This window comes from Chrysemys picta, chromosome 1, assembly GCF_011386835.1.
Source record: "Chrysemys picta bellii isolate R12L10 chromosome 1, ASM1138683v2, whole genome shotgun sequence".
In the NCBI taxonomy this organism is placed as follows: domain Eukaryota; kingdom Metazoa; phylum Chordata; order Testudines; family Emydidae; genus Chrysemys; species Chrysemys picta.
Window position 1 is genome coordinate 123,346,816 of NC_088791.1, and position 17,502 is coordinate 123,364,317.

At 40.6% G+C, this 17,502-nt stretch overlaps 1 protein-coding gene across 23 annotated transcripts in view; it reads left to right on the top strand.

Moving 5' to 3' along the window:
* Positions 1 to 17,502, top strand: part of PPFIBP1 (PPFIA binding protein 1) — a 178,575-nt gene that overhangs the window by 41,477 nt on the left and 119,596 nt on the right. For 4 of the 23 annotated variants that reach the window (XM_008165943.4, XM_065569233.1, XM_065569263.1 and 1 more), the window contains one exon: positions 5,606 to 5,694. The exons of 15 other annotated variants lie outside the window; for them this stretch is intronic. The gene's annotated coding sequence lies outside the window, so the exon portion shown is untranslated. Of the gene's footprint in view, positions 1 to 5,605; positions 5,695 to 9,365; positions 9,545 to 17,502 lie in introns of all 23 variants that reach the window. 4 more of the 23 variants (XM_065569248.1, XM_065569270.1, XM_065569219.1 and 1 more) reach the window with 2 other exon arrangements.

Sequence of the window (17,502 nt, forward strand, 5' to 3'; positions counted from 1 at the left end):
TGGGCATAAGCTTTCGTGAGTAAAAACCTCACTTCTTCGGATGCATAGAGTGAAAGTTACAGATGCATCTGTAACTTTCACTCTATGCATCCGAAGAAGTGAGGTTTTTACTCCCAAAAGCTTATGCCCAAATAAATCTGTTAGTCTTTAAGTTGCATCTGTAACTTTCACTCTATGCATCCGAAGAAGTGAGGTTTTTACTCACGAAAGCTTATGCCCAAATAAATCTGTTACCGTAGTCTTTAAGGTGCCACCAGACTCCTTGTTGTTTTTGTAGATACAGACTAACACGGCTACCCCCTGATACTTAGCAGAAAACAGGGCGATAGTTATTTCAATCATTAAAAAAATTGCGTCTTTACTTACTCTTCTATGAAATGTGCCCTATTTATCCATACATTGGGTCACTCCTTGGATTTTTAAAACTATAAACCTCATGCGGTGTTGAGGAAGCTGCACGCGTCAGATGATCAGCTATCTCATTTGCTGGTGTGGGAGCAAAGAGGCTTCGCAGGTAGCAGATGCTCGAATGGCACCCTTTCGGTGGTAGTGATGGTTGTGTATCTCAATGGCTAACTAAGGGCCAGTATTGAAAACCTTGAGCTCTTCCTGTAGGAGAAATATTGAGGTAAGATGCCAGCCAGCCAGCCATGTGGAGATGTATTAAATTATTTTGTTTGGGGGCGTCACTCTAAAAACAGGCCCCTTACAAGCATATAAGGTGATGACGGGAGGCTCCGGGATGCACTTTCTGAGACCACTAGTCCTGGGATTAGGGATTCTGAGGAATATGTGTAGGTTTATTAATAAAATTAAAGTAGGTTAAAAAGAAAAGGAAAACTATTTTGAAGATTAACATAGGCACACAAATTGTGTGAAACAAAATGCAAATGCTCTGATTCATCTTTGTGGTATCAGCTCACAATGTAGTGAAAGTTTCTTTTTATGTGAAATGTGTTTTAAAATGTTTCCTCCTCTCTAAAGCAGTGAGTGACCATACTGGTGGCCAGAAGTGTAGGCTTTGTATGCTCAACCCCGCGTCTGTTGAACAGGAAATAACTGAAGCCTTTTGCTTTCTGACATACCAGAGTAACAAAGAACATCTTTGATTTACAGAAATAGCCCTTTGAAAGAGACTCAAAAATAACGACGGTGTTTTTAAACAGATGTTAAGGGCACTCCACTGATGGAAGAACAAATTAACCAAAGCTCCATGTTCAGGGTAGAAGTGGGTGAATGCAGCTGTTCTTATTAAAATGAAATAAATAAGATGGATGGACTTCACATAACCAGAAAAAGCTTCACCCCGACAGCAGATTCTATTATTCTTTTCCTTAAGACAGATCTCCATAAAGTCCTCCACAGATGAGAAGGACAGATTGGCCTTGGTGCAGTTAGCACGAGTGAATAAAGGCCAATTGGGGGTCTGAATAAAGCACATTTATGATCGCCCGCCACCTCACACGCTGGGGAAGACTTTTCTTTCCAGCCTACTTCTTCCTCTCCTCAGACTCTTACTCCCAGCCTCCCCAGGATGGACTGCTGTCTACCTCCTATTGCTGAGTCTTTGGTCTTCCTGCCAAATGAGCAGGCTAGCTCATTTCAGCCGGCAGCGAGCTGCTGGCCCCGTTCAGCAGCATGCAATGTCACTGCTTACTGTGCTGCCCTCTGACTCGCTACTGTGTCTGGGCCCCCTCAATGTGAAGTCACATCCCTACTACAGATCCTGCCAATTAGTGAGGCTTGAGCATCTTACCATCAGTTTAATACATTGGATAAAGACAGCAGAGACAAGGAGATCTTTTCCCTTATTACGTGTTTTCCATTTGAGCCCTTTGCATTAGACTAGACACACTCAAAATAACACTGTCAAATAACTTTTTCCCTAGCTATCTCCTGTTGTGTGTGAAGTTCTGCAGTATCCTTTTTAGAAACCTCAAATATTTTTTTCCGTCTACCAGATTTTGTCCCTTTTCCATCTGGCAAATGAATTTTTTCCTAACACTGTGGAATAGAGCTCAAATTAACATAGTTATTCTAGTTCAAAAGCTTGAGGCCCCATTCCTGCAGAGTTATCTGCTTGATCATCCCCCTTGTGCCCATGTGAATTCCTGCTGCCTTGAGAACAAGTGTGCACGTGTGTGACCTTTTGCAGGATCAGGGCCTGAATCTGTATCTGTCATCTTATCTTGACACAGTATCTTTGTGTCCTGGCGTTATGACTGATGTTAGTAGCCCTGGCAGCTCCAGGAACTGTTTATTGGATGCTGCAGCACTCCAGTGCAAAGCTGGATCCACAAAGCAATGTAATGTGTGCTTTTTTTTTTCTTAAGTTCACTTATGGGGTGGTAGATTCATTAGTTGACGATTTCCCAGTGCTTTGACTATGTACATAAAGTACTTGTGTCTTACCTTAAAAATACAATTGACCTCTGTGACACCACGTTTTTGCCTTTAGGAATCAAAGAAGTTAGATTTAGAAAAGCCACGTATATCATCTAGTCCAACACTCTGCCAATGTAGATTTGTTTCTTTTGTTTGTTTCCTAGTCTTTTTGTCCATTCTAGTTTTTAAAATAATTTTGGAGCCAATAAGCTTTCACCACTACTTTCAGGAGAACTATTCCATAGCCTAATCAAGTGGTCCCCAACCTTTTTCATCTGGCAGGCGCCAGATGATGAGCCACCGCGGACCATGGCCGGCAGACGAGCATCTGCCGAAATGCTGCCGAGAAGCGGCAACGTCAATAAACGTTGCTGCTGAAATGTCACCGACAAGCAGCATCATCCAGAGGCATCACCGCCAAAAATCTGTGGCATTTCGGCAGCAACACCTCTGGATGACACTGCTTGGCGGCATTTCAGCAATGCTCTTCCACTGGCCAGTATGCGGGCGCACATAGATGCCCTGGCGGGCCCCATGGTACCCACAGACACCGCGTTGGGGACCACTGGCCTAATATATCTAGGGTAACCAGATGTCCCGATTTTTTTTTATAGGGACAGTCTTGATTTTTGGGTCTTTTTCTTATATAGGCTCCTAATACCCTCCCCCCGCCCCCCCACACCCACCCCTGTCCTGATTTTTCACATTTGCTGTCTGGTCACCCTAAATACATCTCAGTGGCAGTTTTCCCTGATATTCAGTTTAAATTTTCTTCCCTAAATTTCATGCAATATTCCTAGTTATATCTCCATGTACCACACACTAGATTTCCTTTATTCCTTTGTGTTTTTGCACTTTTGAATATTGGTAGACTGTCATCTCATGTTACCTCACCCACCGCTTAGTCAAGCTGCATGTATTTAATCCTCTTCATTTTCTTTCCTACGTTGATCCCTCCAGTCTTCTCATCATTTTTCTTGTAAGATTGAGTCCAGACCTGAATACAATATATCAGGAGTGGCCAAATTTACTGACTCTCCGAGCCACGTACAATAATCTTCAGAAGTTCAAGAGCCACAAGACACATGCAATCTGCCCTGTGGCGCGGCACCTGCTGGGGTGTGGGGCTTCTCCCCAGTGGCCCCTAGTCCATCACCCCGCCGCAGGGGAGAAGCCCGAGCTCCTCTTCTCCCCAGCCCATAGGCGGAGAATGGGGAGGTCCGTGGGGGCGTCTTTTAACTTTAAAAGAGCTACATGCGGCTCACGAGCCACAGTTTGGCCACGCTTGCAATATATCTAGATGTGGTTGCAGCAGAGCCACATAGTGAGAGGCTATTTATTACCACCCTACTGCTCAGTGATGTGTGTAATCTTTTAACATACACGGCCCAAAGTACATGCATCTTTTTACCTATTATACCTCAATGCAAAGTCATGTCTAATTTACTGTTTCTTACATTATCCTCTTGTGGGGGTGTAACAAAGCAGCCTTTGGCGGGACACTACTGAGAGTATCAATTCAGGACAAATTGCTTGGAGCAGGACAGTCACAGCCCGAGGCTGGGGGTCCTTCACTACTAAGGCAAACCAAACAAGCCAAACAGAGAGGAATTTGGTTTTACCCCACTGGCTAACCAGAAGTCATATAAGCAATTCCCTCAGACACTCCAGTTTCCCAGTATCACCACCAGCACCACTCCTTAGGGGGATGAATGGTTATGAAAACCAATACCCCAGTAAAAGAAAAAAGATCCCAAAGGCCCAGACCCAGGTCAATATACCAGTCAGATCTTACCCACAAATCACGCTGTTGCCAATCCTTTAGAAACTAAAATCTAAAGGTTTATTCATAAAAAGAAATATAGATGAGAGTTCTAATTGGCTAAATGTAATCAAACACATACAACAATTGCAAAGTTCTTAGTTCAGGCTTGTTTCAGGCTTGATGGGATTACTACTGATTTAAACCAATTAAGTGTCTGGAGTACAAACATCCCAGCTTGGATGGGTCATTCAGTCCTTTGTTCAGAGCTTCAGTTTCAAGCATAGTTCCTCCAGAGGTCAGAAGCAGGATTGAAGACAAAATGGAGGGGTTTCCAGGGCCTTTTATATCCTCTGCCATGTGGAAGAAAACCCTTTTGTTCTTACTGTGGAAAATCACAGCAGCAAAATGGAGTTTGGAGTCACATGGGCAAGTCACGTGTCCATGCATGACTCAGTTTGCAGGCGGCAGCCATTGCTCAAATGCTATCTTACACATTCTCAGGAAGGCTGATGTGGATTGGAGTCTCCCAAGGTCCACTGTCAGTTAAGTGTTTCTTGATTGGGCACTTACTCAGAATAGTCCTTTCTCAAGAAGCTGACCAAATGCTTCACTGATGCTAGTTAGAATCAAACACATTGAGATACAAGTACATAGCCCATATTCATAACTTCAAATACAAAAATGATACACATACAGACAGCATAATGATAAGCAGCAAATTACAACCTTTTCATGTACAAAGGAGGTCAAGTAAGGTGTCTAAGATTTGGTGCAACTATAGGACCTTGGTTGCAACAATGATCTATACGTTCACAGTTCATGTCAATAGTGTCACAGTGGGTTCATATAAATAATTTGTTTTATTCAACTAGATTCTTGTTTTCATGTTTGAAAGAATGCAGAGTCTCAAAGAGAAATTGTACTGAGCCCATCAAATTTCAATGGTTTCATTTTGATCACAAATGTGGGGTAGAATCTGTAAGGAGACGTAATGCTGTTTCGAGCAGAAAGTCCATCTGGTGCTCAAGGGACTATGCTGCCGGCTTTCTCACTTTTTGACCTATGGGTCCCCAACTCCATGGTGTGCTGTCTCTGGACCCCTAAGATGAGAGGCAAGCCTTTTGCAACGCACTTTGTCTTCTCCGCCTCACTGCTGCGTGCTTTTGATCATCTTGGCCAATGGAGAGACGAATCAGGCCCATGGCGTAAAAAGAAATGTTAGGAACTAATTTTATTAAGAATTATTAGGAATAAATACAATAGCTCATTTCCAATATGCATTTCTTGCTTTCTCTACTCTTATTCTTGAGTCTGTCTTTAATATTCACTTACATATGACACCCAGTGTTTCTTCTTATCCAGTAGCATTTCTGATAGTTGTTTATGCTTAATAAGTTACCTCAGACTTTGTGCTGATTAATAACTCAAGACTTGTTGTTGTTGTTTGCTTTTTAGTGTCAAAAGTTTATATGGATCAACTCATTAATCAGCTGTATAGTCTGAAGAGCATCAGTAAAGATCAGCATTAAGTCTCCTTTTCCAGTGTGAGTAATCCCCCAGCTAACTGAATCATCCTCATAACTGGCATACTCATCCTTGTTGCTTGTACATTATCCCCTAAAGGAGCTATTGAATGTTTCCAAAGTTAGGGAAAGTTTTACTGTATAAAATCCCTTTAATGACTTGTAAATGGATACCTTCCTTAGTAGTAATGTAGCCTCCTTTTGATTTGCAATATCCTTTTATTTTGGTATCACTTAAGGGCCCTGATCCTCTAATTTATGCAAGCAAATCTTCCATTCAGGTCAGTGAAAGTTCCCCTCCCCCCCCCCCACTTTGAGGCAGTAGGACTGGGACCTTAATATGCAGACTGCTGTTATATCACTGTACTGTATATCATGTGGAAGACTTCCACATATATACCCACAAGAAACTTCTCTAAAATAATCACCAGAACTGGTTGGAAGACCATTTTATTAAGCAATACAATATTTGGGTTGTTTTTTTCCCTTAGTTTCAAGCTCTATAAGTTTACGTGTATCTGAATTTGACCACTTTTAGGCTAGACTCTGAATTTATCTAAATAACTGAGTATATGTCAGAGTTTGGTAGCCTTGATTTATCTACATTTTAATGTACTGTATGCTGGATAAAAAATGCGAGGACTTCATGTTTCTGAAACTAAAATGGCTCTTAATAGAATTATTTACAGAGAGGCTACAACCACAGCTAATATTCCAGCCATGTGCACACAGACTGACTTCCTGGTGCTCCCTCCGAACCCTTCCTTCCTACAACCTATCCTCCTCCTTTGAAGCTCCATGCAGGTTGCTACAGTGTTCCTTTTAACAATTTTTTTTGTTTTTTTTTGTGCAATCAAGGTTACTAGCACAGAGTCCGCCATGGGGACATGGCCTTTAACATCAACCCGTTGTGCCTTGTTAGGCTTCATATTTCTTCAAGTGTGCTGATCTTCGAAGCAGCCACCTACTTCTTGTTTGTGTTTTCACTGTTGGTAGGGGACTTGATTCTACCCTGTTGTTGCCTTCATCCTTGGCTTCTGTGTCATATGCATGCTGTGATGGATTCGGTCATACAGACCCCTTTGGGACCGTCACCTGATGTGCTGAAATTGCCTCTGAGTCCGTTTTCCCTGCTAGCTTGGGACTCCAGAACCCTGCCTTGTTGATCCAGACATGCTAGCCTGCTGCAACACAGACCCAGGGTCTGGTCCATGCCCCCAAAGCTGTAGACTTAATTGAAAGCAGCTTAGCAGGTTATTTGTTTCCAGCACCCAGGCACCCAGTTCTCAATGGGATCCAAACCCCAAATAAATTCATTTTACTCTGTATAAAGCTGACCACCCTCTATAACACTGAGAGAGAGATATGCACAGCTGTTTGGTCCCCCAGGTATTAATCACTTACTCTGGGTTTATTAAAAAACAAAAGTGATTTTATTAACTATAAAAAGTAGGATTTAAGTGGTTTCAAGTAATAATAGGCCGAACAAAGTAAGTCACCAAGCAAAATAAAGCAAAAACACGCAGGTCTAAGCCTAATACATTAAGAAACTGATTACAGGTAATATCTCGCCCTCAGAGATGTTCCAATAAGCTTCTTTCACAGACTAGACTCCTTTCTAGTCTGGGCCCAATTCTTTCCCCTGGTACAGTCCTTGTTAGTTCCAGCAGACATCTCAGGTGGTAAGCAGGGGTTTTCTCATGGCTGGCAGCCCTTTGTTCTGTTTCACGCCTTGTGCCAAAGCTATAAAAAGGGGTGGATCTTTTGTCTCTCTCAGTCCCCACCGCTCCTTCTAAATGGAAAAGTACCAGATTTAAGATGGATTCCAGTATCAGGTGACATGATCATATGTCTTGTGAGACCCCATTCTTCATTACCCACGGGCAGGTCCACACGTACACAGGAAGGCTTGCAGGTAAATAAACCATCTACAACCAATTGTCATAGTCAATGGGAGCCATCAAGATTCTAAACCACCATTAATGGTCCACACTTTGCATAGTTACAATAGGACCTCAGAGTTATACTTCATATTTCTAGCTTCAGATACAAAGATGATACATGCATACAAATAGGATGAACACACTCAGTAGATTATAAGCTTTGTAATGATACCTTACAAGAGACCTTTTGCACAGAGCATATTCCAGTTACATCATATTCACATTCATAGGCATATTTTCATAAAGCCTATGGAGTTCAACGTGACACATGCGCACACAGAGTATATATGTTACAACACAAAATTAAGGTTGCCAATACACATCACTCGCCTCAGGGAGTATTTTCTTTTTAGAAAACTATATACACCTACATATATACACAAAAATTGTGTGTAGATGTAGATACAGATAGATAGCACAGAAGTAGAAAAACCTTTATAGGAAACTTGATGAGCAAACAAAACATACCATCTGAGCAACAGGACAGTATTAAATGCCATTGAGGACGTTAATCAAAGAGAATCATAGTTTTGTTTTGATTCACCTCTAGATGCAGTGAGATATAAGGCCACATAAACACTTGGTTTTTTTTTAAATTAATTCTTTGTCTTACCCGGACAAACCCTGACAGAGATGTTGTGTTGTTAATAGTATGAATGAACTTAACGTCAAATTTGAAGGAATGAGGAAGGAGCAGAGATAAAGCCCTAACAATTTTTGAAAACATTGAACTCTTGCTGTCAATTCCATTCAAGCATGGAGGCAAAATTCTAGCACATCTGCGTAAAGAAAACTCTTCTTGCTGTATGGAATTGATATGTGCAAATGGAGCATAGCAAACTCATTGAGACTGGTAGTGTGGGCCTGTTCTAAACATTCATTAAAGTGGATTGTTCCATTCTTTTCTTACTGATGGTTGGGGTGGTGGTGGTGGTAGTGGTGACAGAATTTAAAGGGTGGGTTTATTGGAGCGTCATTTCCCCCCCCCCCCCCCCCCCCCCAACAAATACTGCTGCTTGTAGAAGATTGTATGTTACTTGGCTTCATAATGTAAAAATGTGTCTCACTTGTGGTTCAGGCATTAGAAATGCTCTGTTTTGCATTCTGTTCACCCAAACAGTGACACTCCAATACAAAGAGACAGGGAGAAAGTACATAAATATTTAGCACACTGCCCTGTTTATCTAGCATCTGACCTCTCTGTTGCATCCAGTGAATAGTTTTTTCTTTTCCTCTCCAGTTATTTATTAAATTGGCCCCTCCAATGTTGGCAATCACTTCATATTCAGAAATTATAAATTCATCATCCCCAGAGCTTTTAAATATGATTTCCATTTCTTTGAGATAATGTTTTTCCGTCTCTGAGACTTGAGATACTTTTTCATGTTTTATTTAGACAAGCATATTCTGCCAGCAGAAAGCCAATTGAGTGATATTTTTCTTTTCTTGGATGCATAATCCTATAAAGTTTGTGGTTGGAATAATCTTTCTGAGCTGGCAAAAGATTATGTAATCTGTGTTAAAATGTCCCAATTTCTGAGTATCTCATTTAATTAGAAATACAGTTGCGTGTTTTGTGTTTTCCTGTAAGTACCTTGAGGAGAAAATACATCATTTAATCATCTAATAATTCTACTTGGCACTTAAGTGGCACTTTGGTTCTTCAAAGAGCCATACGAACATTCATCAAGTAATCATTACAACAAAACTGTGTAGTAGTTAGTAATTATTGTTTTCCCCATCTTACAGGTGGGAAACTGAACCAGGGCAGTTAAGTGACTTGCCCTAGGCCAAGACATGAAGGGCAGGGCAGTCATTTTTCACAGTGAAATTAGAACTGTAGAGGGACTGGCTTCCAGTTCTATGCTGAGACAGTACCACACCCTTTGCAAACTTTCTCTGCTAATGAAAACTTTATTTAAAGAAAGGTAAGATTCATTTACATCAATAGTAAAAGAGGAGAGAGAAATATTCAGTCAGATACTTTGGGAGGATGTCTATCTTTTTTTAATTTTAAATGATCTAGCCTAGCTTTGTTAACCATTATTAATTATTTACTTGTATAATGACGAGTTTTGAAGAAATGGTCCTTGCCCCAAGGAATATGAAGTCAAAGGTCCCAAACTTACAGTTGGATTCATGTGGGCAGAGCCCTATTAACTGCATGAATCTGCTTGTTTGGATATGATTACAGTAATCTGGGCTAAGTAGACAACCTACGAATGAGGGATGGGGCTTGAGATGTGATTTAAAAGAGGACTGATCAAGCAGAGTGACCTGACCAAGTGGTGAAATAATGTCTTGTTTCATGATTGATCTTGATTTATTATGTATAGTGTCAGAGTGGATTTGATTTAAATCACTAGTCAGGAAGTCTCGATTTAATCATGGATGTCTACATAAAAGTGCATTCTTGTTGGTTGGTATAACCTTAATACATATTCTTCACAACTCAGGGATAGATGTAGGGTTCATTTTTAGAAGGCACACACTATACATTTTTAAAGTGATTTATTTTGAAAACTTTTCAGATTAGTTTTATAGCTATATCAGAAAATGAATGATTGTTTGATTATTTAATTTACCAAAGGTAATTGAAGCAGATAGTTCATCTCCCAATGACTTCATAAATACGGTATCTCCAATTCAACAGGTTAATCATTAATATTTGGAGAATTTTCCTGCCATGCTGTATTAGGAGGAGAACGTCACCAGACAGACATTTAAATTGTCTTATTTTACTAAAACAACAATGTTATGTATTCTGGATTTTTTTCTTCAAGAGCAAACATATAATATTTTAACAAAACAAGCATGAATTTTTGAATTTAAACATTCAAGTTTTTTAAAATCAGGTTTGTTTTTGTTAAAATTGTTTTTAACTAAAATAGTTAAATGAAATATTTTTTAACAAAAATTAAATCGACTATGTCAGCCAGGTCAACATGAGAAACTTAAAATATTGGCTTCTGCAGCTAACTCAGTCGTCTTCATCTTCATTTTCCTGTTTGTTCATAACCTGGGAAAGAAAAACAAGCTTTCATGCTTTTTTAGGTCCCAAACGATTTCTCAATTTGGAATGAATTAGGCCAAAGGAAGAAAATATTCTTTCTACACCAGCAGAAGAAGCGACTGCTGTTAAAAGTGAGATTATTACTTCAATAGTTTCTGAATCCAAGTGCTTAAGTGACTTCTACCAGTTCACTGGTGTGACTTTCTTTAAAATATCATCAGCAAACATATGTTTCTTGAATGGTTCACCCTTAGCTCTGAAGTTTATTATAGTTGGCATTATGGAGGAATGATTGCTGGATGCCCATGTCATAGCCAACTCTTCTTCAGCAGTTAAGGTTTGACCCTTGTACTGATTATTGAGAAAATTTGCAAGAAAATGAGCTGGAGATTGTGCTTGTCCCATTCTTTTTTTTTTTTTAATGCTTGTAATTTTAACTCTGTCATGGCATATTTCTCTTGTTAAGATCTCACTCAGTTCCTTCCAAATTTCAACAGCATCAGCAATAAAACAGCTATTTCCCTGCATTTTGTTCAAGGCTACAGAAATAGGCTTCAGGGTACTCAGCATGTGTTTAACATTTCTCTTAAGCCCAATGTTGAGAACTTTGGCTGTGACCGTGCCATCTATTTTTCCACTATTTGTTCACAAACTGTCATCAGATTAGGCCAGTTCTTGATATAGTGCTCAAAACAGTCCACTACTGAGTTCCATCTCATGTCTTGTGGGAGAGTTTGCTTGGTTCCTCCCACTTTTTTCAGAGCAGCTGCTGCAAAGTAGTTGTTACGGAAGTATTTTGCAATTTCAACAAAATTAGCCTTTATTTCTGGAACACTGAAGTCTTTGGCTAGGAGGTGCATCAAATGAGCACTGCAACTGTATGTTGTTAGCTTGGGACTCTCTTCTAAATAAATTCTTCTCAACTTGGATACATTTGCAGCATTTTCTGAAAATGATGACGATGGTGATCTTGAAGGTGAATAGTCTTCAGAATCCCGTATGTTGAGGATGGATTCTCCTAAACAAAATAAGTCAATACAGTTATTTAATTATTATTACCATACTGCTCATTTAGTATTACTCAATGCATTCACTGACACTCAGTACTACTTTAAAGATGAAATTGTAAAAGGAAGATCTGCCTATTTTAGCTATTTATTTTTTGTCACAACTGCATCTAAAATGATAGTACCATAGAGTAACAACTATATATTTTGCTCAAACATGAGAATTCAAGAATAGTCCAGAAGGAAGACAGGGAGTCCTTAAGAAAGAAGTATGAAATAAAAAAGTTTACTAACCTGATCCTGCATGTTCAGACATGTTCCTTTCATCATCTTCAACGCAGCTTCCTCCTGAGAAGGAACACTTCTCACGATGTTTCATTTGGGCAACCAGGCCTTGCATTTCTTTGTTGCACTGTTTGCATTTTGCACGCATGCCTGTCTTACCCACAGGTAGAGGAACTTCATTAAAATATTCCCAAACTGGGTCTCTGTTACAGCCTGCTGCCATTATAGGTTTTCCCTTCTAGTGAGAGAATGGTATGGTAGATCTCAAATCAATGAAGGTTACACTCAGGAAGACCTCAAGACTTCTGGGACTTCATAGAATCATAGACTTTAAGGTCAGAAGGGACCATTATGATCATCTAGTCTGACCTCCTGAACAATGCAGGCCACAGAATCCCACTCACCAACTCCTGTATCAAACTTGTATCTGAGCCATTGAAGTCCTCAAATCATGGTTTAAAGACTTCAAGGTGCAGAGAATCTTCCAGCAAGTGACCCGTGCCCCACACTGCAGAGGAAGGCGAAAACCCCCTAGGGCCTCTGCCCTGGGCCAGCTCCAGGCACCAGCGCAGCAAGCAGGTGCTTGGGGTGGCCAAGGGGAAGGGGCAGCATGTCTGGCTCTTCGGCAATTCAGCGGCGGGTCCCTCGGTCCCTCTCAGAGGGAAGGACCTGCTGCTGAAGTGCCGCCGAAGAAGAAAGTGGCATGGTGGAGCTGCCGCCGAAGTGCCGCCGATCGCAGCTCCCCCCTCCCCCGCCACTTGGGCGGCAAAAACCCTGGAGCCAGCCCTGCCTCTGCCAATCTGCCCTGGAGGAAAATTCCTTCCTGACCCCAAATATGGCGATCAGCTAAACCCTGAGCATGAGGGCAAAACTCACCAGCCAGACACTCAGGAAAGAATTCTTTATAGTAACTCAGATCCCACCCCATCTAACATCCCATCACCAGCCATTGGGACTTCTGGAATAGGCTGCTCAAACAGTTTCACTTTTCTTTCTACTGCCTGTCCCTCCCTTGTCACATTTATCTCCAGACGACTTCTCCTTGTCCAGATCTATTCCGCCCCCAACAATCTTCTATTCATTGAACTTTTTGAAACTTTGCACTTTTAGAGAGAGGTAAGGGATTGACTCTGTGTAAACAAATTTGCAGAGGGACAATAGGGCTGAGATCTGTTATTTCTCACCTCTATTTATTTATTTATTTATTTATTTATTTAAAAACATTTTTGCTGTTAACAAGCATGTTATCTCTGGAGACACAAATCCACAGTTTGAGAACTGAAAAACTAAGCATGGTATCTTCTAGACTAAGCACTGAGTCCCATTGGGCAGATAGAAAGATTAACCTAAATAATCTTTACAGAAGCCCCTGAAACACCATAAGATTGGGTCCCTAATCCATGAACTATTGGAACTTATTTACAAAACTTTTCTTAAACATTACATGAATATATTCTCATACTATAGAATTAGAATTTATAATCCCTATTCCATGATGAGACATTATAGCTCAAAGATATCTTAGTTTAAACTATCTTTAGTTTTTCCCTCAAAAAGCATTTTATAAAAAAAAATCCAATTTAAATCAAAAAATCATTTTTTTTCATTTTTTTTAGAAAAACCATTGATTTTTATCCACCCTGTATAGTGTTTTGTTTAATGTTGATTTGATTGGCTGACATTTCTGCATGTGTTTGGATGTGTGAGAAGGGGTGGCTAGAGTTTTATTAGCCTAAAGAAGCGTGTTTAATTTACTAGAGTGTAAGAGAAATACATTTATTAGGGACTGGTGGACCAGTTTGGAGGGAAACCCCCTCAACTTCTGCCTATTCCTTCCTCCCACTCCCTACTTCAAACTTTCTCCCATTTTTAAAGCTGAATTCAAAATGAACCTTTTTTGTGGTGTGTGGAAAATGATCTTTTTATTTCTGGATTCCAGCTGGGACTAGAACTAGTAATGCTGGAAATAATAGGAGGAAGCTTGTTTTAATGAGGTCCCAACCCCATTGCTCAGACTCCTGAGATTCTTATACACTTCAGCTAAGCATCTTGACCTTTGGATACTTATAGAAAACGAGCCTGAATTACACACCTTAGGCACAATCCAACTCTCAGAGAAATCTGTGGGATTTTTTTTCCAACTTCAATGGAAGTTGTTGGATCAGGCCCCTTTTGAGATTCTCTTCAGTAGAACCAATCTTATAAATCAATGACTTTGGCTAATGATTAGCAGGGCATATGCTGGATTTATTATTGCTTAATTATTTTATGGTGCCCAAAAGTACACTAAGCACTTTACAGAACAGGTAATTCACTTCATAGAATTATTGAATTAATTCTGATGGAGATTAGTGTGATTTACATATCCATTCTAACTACTAGTTATGCTAAAAATATTAGTTGTGCTAAAAATGATTTCCCCGAAACAAAGGAGACCAGTTTTATTTGGCTGTTTCACAAGGTTAAAGAAGATAATTGGAGAGCTGAATAATGTCGGAGCCAGGTAACTCTGTTGGGGATGTGGCAGAGAAGTGGAAATTGCATGGGGAATATCTTCATCTTGTTTTAAAAATTCTCAGTGGTGCTTCCCAAAAGGTTTTCCAAAGTGGCTTGTGCTGCTTATGTCTGGCCCCCATTGGTGCACTTGATGAACTTTTTCTGACAAGGGTCTTGCGTCACTAACCAGCCTTTTTGTGGGCATGCTCCGTATACTGCACTGTTACTAGGGCATATCCAGTTGTCCATTCCACACCAAGTAGTGAGGGGTGATGGGAGTTTTTTGTTTCTGAAGCTTTTATTTCTGCCTTTCAGGCAGGAAATATTGTCTTCTCTTAGAGGGGCTACACTTCCAGCTGCGTTAGACAATTTTTTTGCTTCCTCATTTTATGAGAACACTATAAAGAGACTGTGTTAATTTTCAACTTTCCATTGTTTGTAATAGCGTATTATTTTATCCCCAAATTTTGTGTATGCATGCGCACACACAAGAATGGTGGGAAGTGGGGGAGCAGGAACTGAGAGCACGCCCACAGAAAGTTTCCCCTCTTTTTTGTTGTTCCCCTCTGCCATTTTGAATGGATCTAAAAGTATTATGGCTGTTTTTGTTCAACTCCTATTACATTCTTCAACGTACTAGTGCCTTGTTACTCACAGCACCTTTGTTCATGTACCTGAATCACTGACAGATGTCAATACAGCTGTGAGGATTGACATGTGGACTTCCTGAATCTGAAACCACCTCCCCACTGAACTTAAGAATTTTTGGTTCTGTGTATGAACTGCTCCTCTCTAGCCAAATGTAGTTTTAAAGTCAGCAGAAGAGCATAAAATAGTTGTATGAGAGTCTATAAAACTAACGGTTAATGTATGTATCTTTAAAATTTCTCTGCAGTGCTGTTTGTATATCTTATGTGTATATTTTAACATACATAAATTAGCCATTGGCTTTATTATAGGTGGTGCCGGTGGCTCCACTTATAGTTATGGTTGCACGTCCCATTATTAGACCTTGGTTTTAATTGCTTATAACTTTTGTCAAACTTGAACCCTCCAGTAAGAAAATTGCCAAAAAAAATTCAGCCTGAGTCAGACACCCAGCATGGAAAACTTTAGCAAAAATGATTCAGGTGTTTCCAAGGCCAAGTTTAAGGTAAAATATGGTGTCCGTGTTAATTAGCTGTAAGAAGTATTTTGGAAAGCACGAATGCATCCAGGCTCTGGAGCAGGGAGTTGAAATTTGGCAGGGGCTGTCTCTTGCTGTTGCAGAGGAGCTTTTTTACTTTCACTGTGAAAATTCACCCACATTTGGCCGCGTTACAAGCCCGTGGAAAATTGCAGTTTGCAAATCTCGGTAGGGGCTTGTTCGTTTGGCTGCTAAACTCTCTGAGGCTTCCGTCTGTTCTGCGTGCTTTAGCCCCACATGCCAACCAAACTCTGTGTATGCTGTCCCTACAAAGCAATCCAGAAGCTCCATCCTGGGGCTGGAAGAGTTAACAGGACCTTCCCTGCAATTGCCGCTCTTGGCTGCTGTGGTGCCAGGCACCAGAATGGAGAGCAGGGACACGCTCTCCTGTACTGTTAATATCCCACCTGCTGGTGGTGCACAGGCACCATAGAGAAGAGGGAAGCAGCCTGACTTAGAGTGGGGTGGGGGTGGGAATTGTGTGTGTAGATGGAGTGGGGACTGTAGCTGGTGGCAGGAAGCAGGAGGAGACAGGAGCTGATGGGGTAGATAGATATAGGGAAGGTGGATGGGAGCTAGGGATATGGGGGGTGGGGTTGGATAGGAGCCGTGAGAGGGGAAGGTGATCTGGAGGGGTATATTGGCTCAGATGGGGAAGAGGATAGGAGCAGAGGGGTGAGGGTCAGGAAATGGAGGGTGGAGGACAGAAACAAATTTGAGGGGGACAGGATTAGAAGAGTCTGTAACCACGAAAGCATACGTCCGTCCAGAACCTGAAATCAAACTCCAGAGTCCTGAGCATATTACTCTGCTGTCAGCAAGTATCTGTAAATCCCACTGATAGTCACCCCTCTCTAGTCCATGTAATCAGCCTACTACTGCCACCAGTTATTCTGTTAGCTTAGGTGGTAGAGGCCCGTGCTGTGGATTTAATGGTCCAAACCCTGTTGACGATCCAAGTTGGGGGTCAGTATGGTTCCACATGATGGAAATTTGATTGATTTGTTTGTTTTCCAGTTTGTATGGTTTTTATAAGTTATAAAATTACATTACAAATATTTAAAAAACATTAAGGGTCCAAACTACAGCATTCAAAGTTAGGAAATCTCAGGCTCCCTGTATTACCTTAATTCTGTGTGTGTGTGTGTATATGTGATATGAGTCTTTCATTCATATTGCATTCATCATCTCCTAACATATTTTTAAAATATGTTATCAGTAGAAGAATTAAAGTGAATGTAAAATAACTCACTTTGTGTGTGTTATGTTACTGAAGGACTAGAAGTACCATGACTGGGAGTATCTAATTGGACGTGCAAAACTCAGAGTTCGAAATGGGTCTTTGTACAAGAAATCACATCATCAGCTAGTGTCAGAGACAAACATTTGTAAAATAACTTGCATAGCACCTTCCAACCTGACAGATCCCAACATGCTTTACAGGCTGCATACCTTACACGTACATGTATCCCTGGAGTGGAAGGTGCCAACCAATGAGCGCAGAATAATACTGGATAACAATGTATTTGGGACACAAGCTCTTGCTCTTTGGAAAGGGTCATAGGATCTGTTAAGATCTACAGAGAGCAGCAGATAGGACCTCAGCTTTTTATGACCTTGTCAGTAAGATTTCCTCACCGCAAACTGCATGCTTCTCAATGCTATGTATACCAAGAGAATGAAAGGATGAGTTGATGCTGCCAAGATTTGAACCAGTGATTCCTAGGAACCTAAGTGTTTCCAGTCTGATGATTAAACCAATAAGCCTTCTGACTTTAATCAGGCAGCTGATTAAGGTTTAGGGATTGGAAAAATGTCAAGGTGTGGCCGATAAGATGTAAATGGTAACAATGCTTTAAATAGCCACACAGATTCTCTTAAAACATACTTGTGAAATGA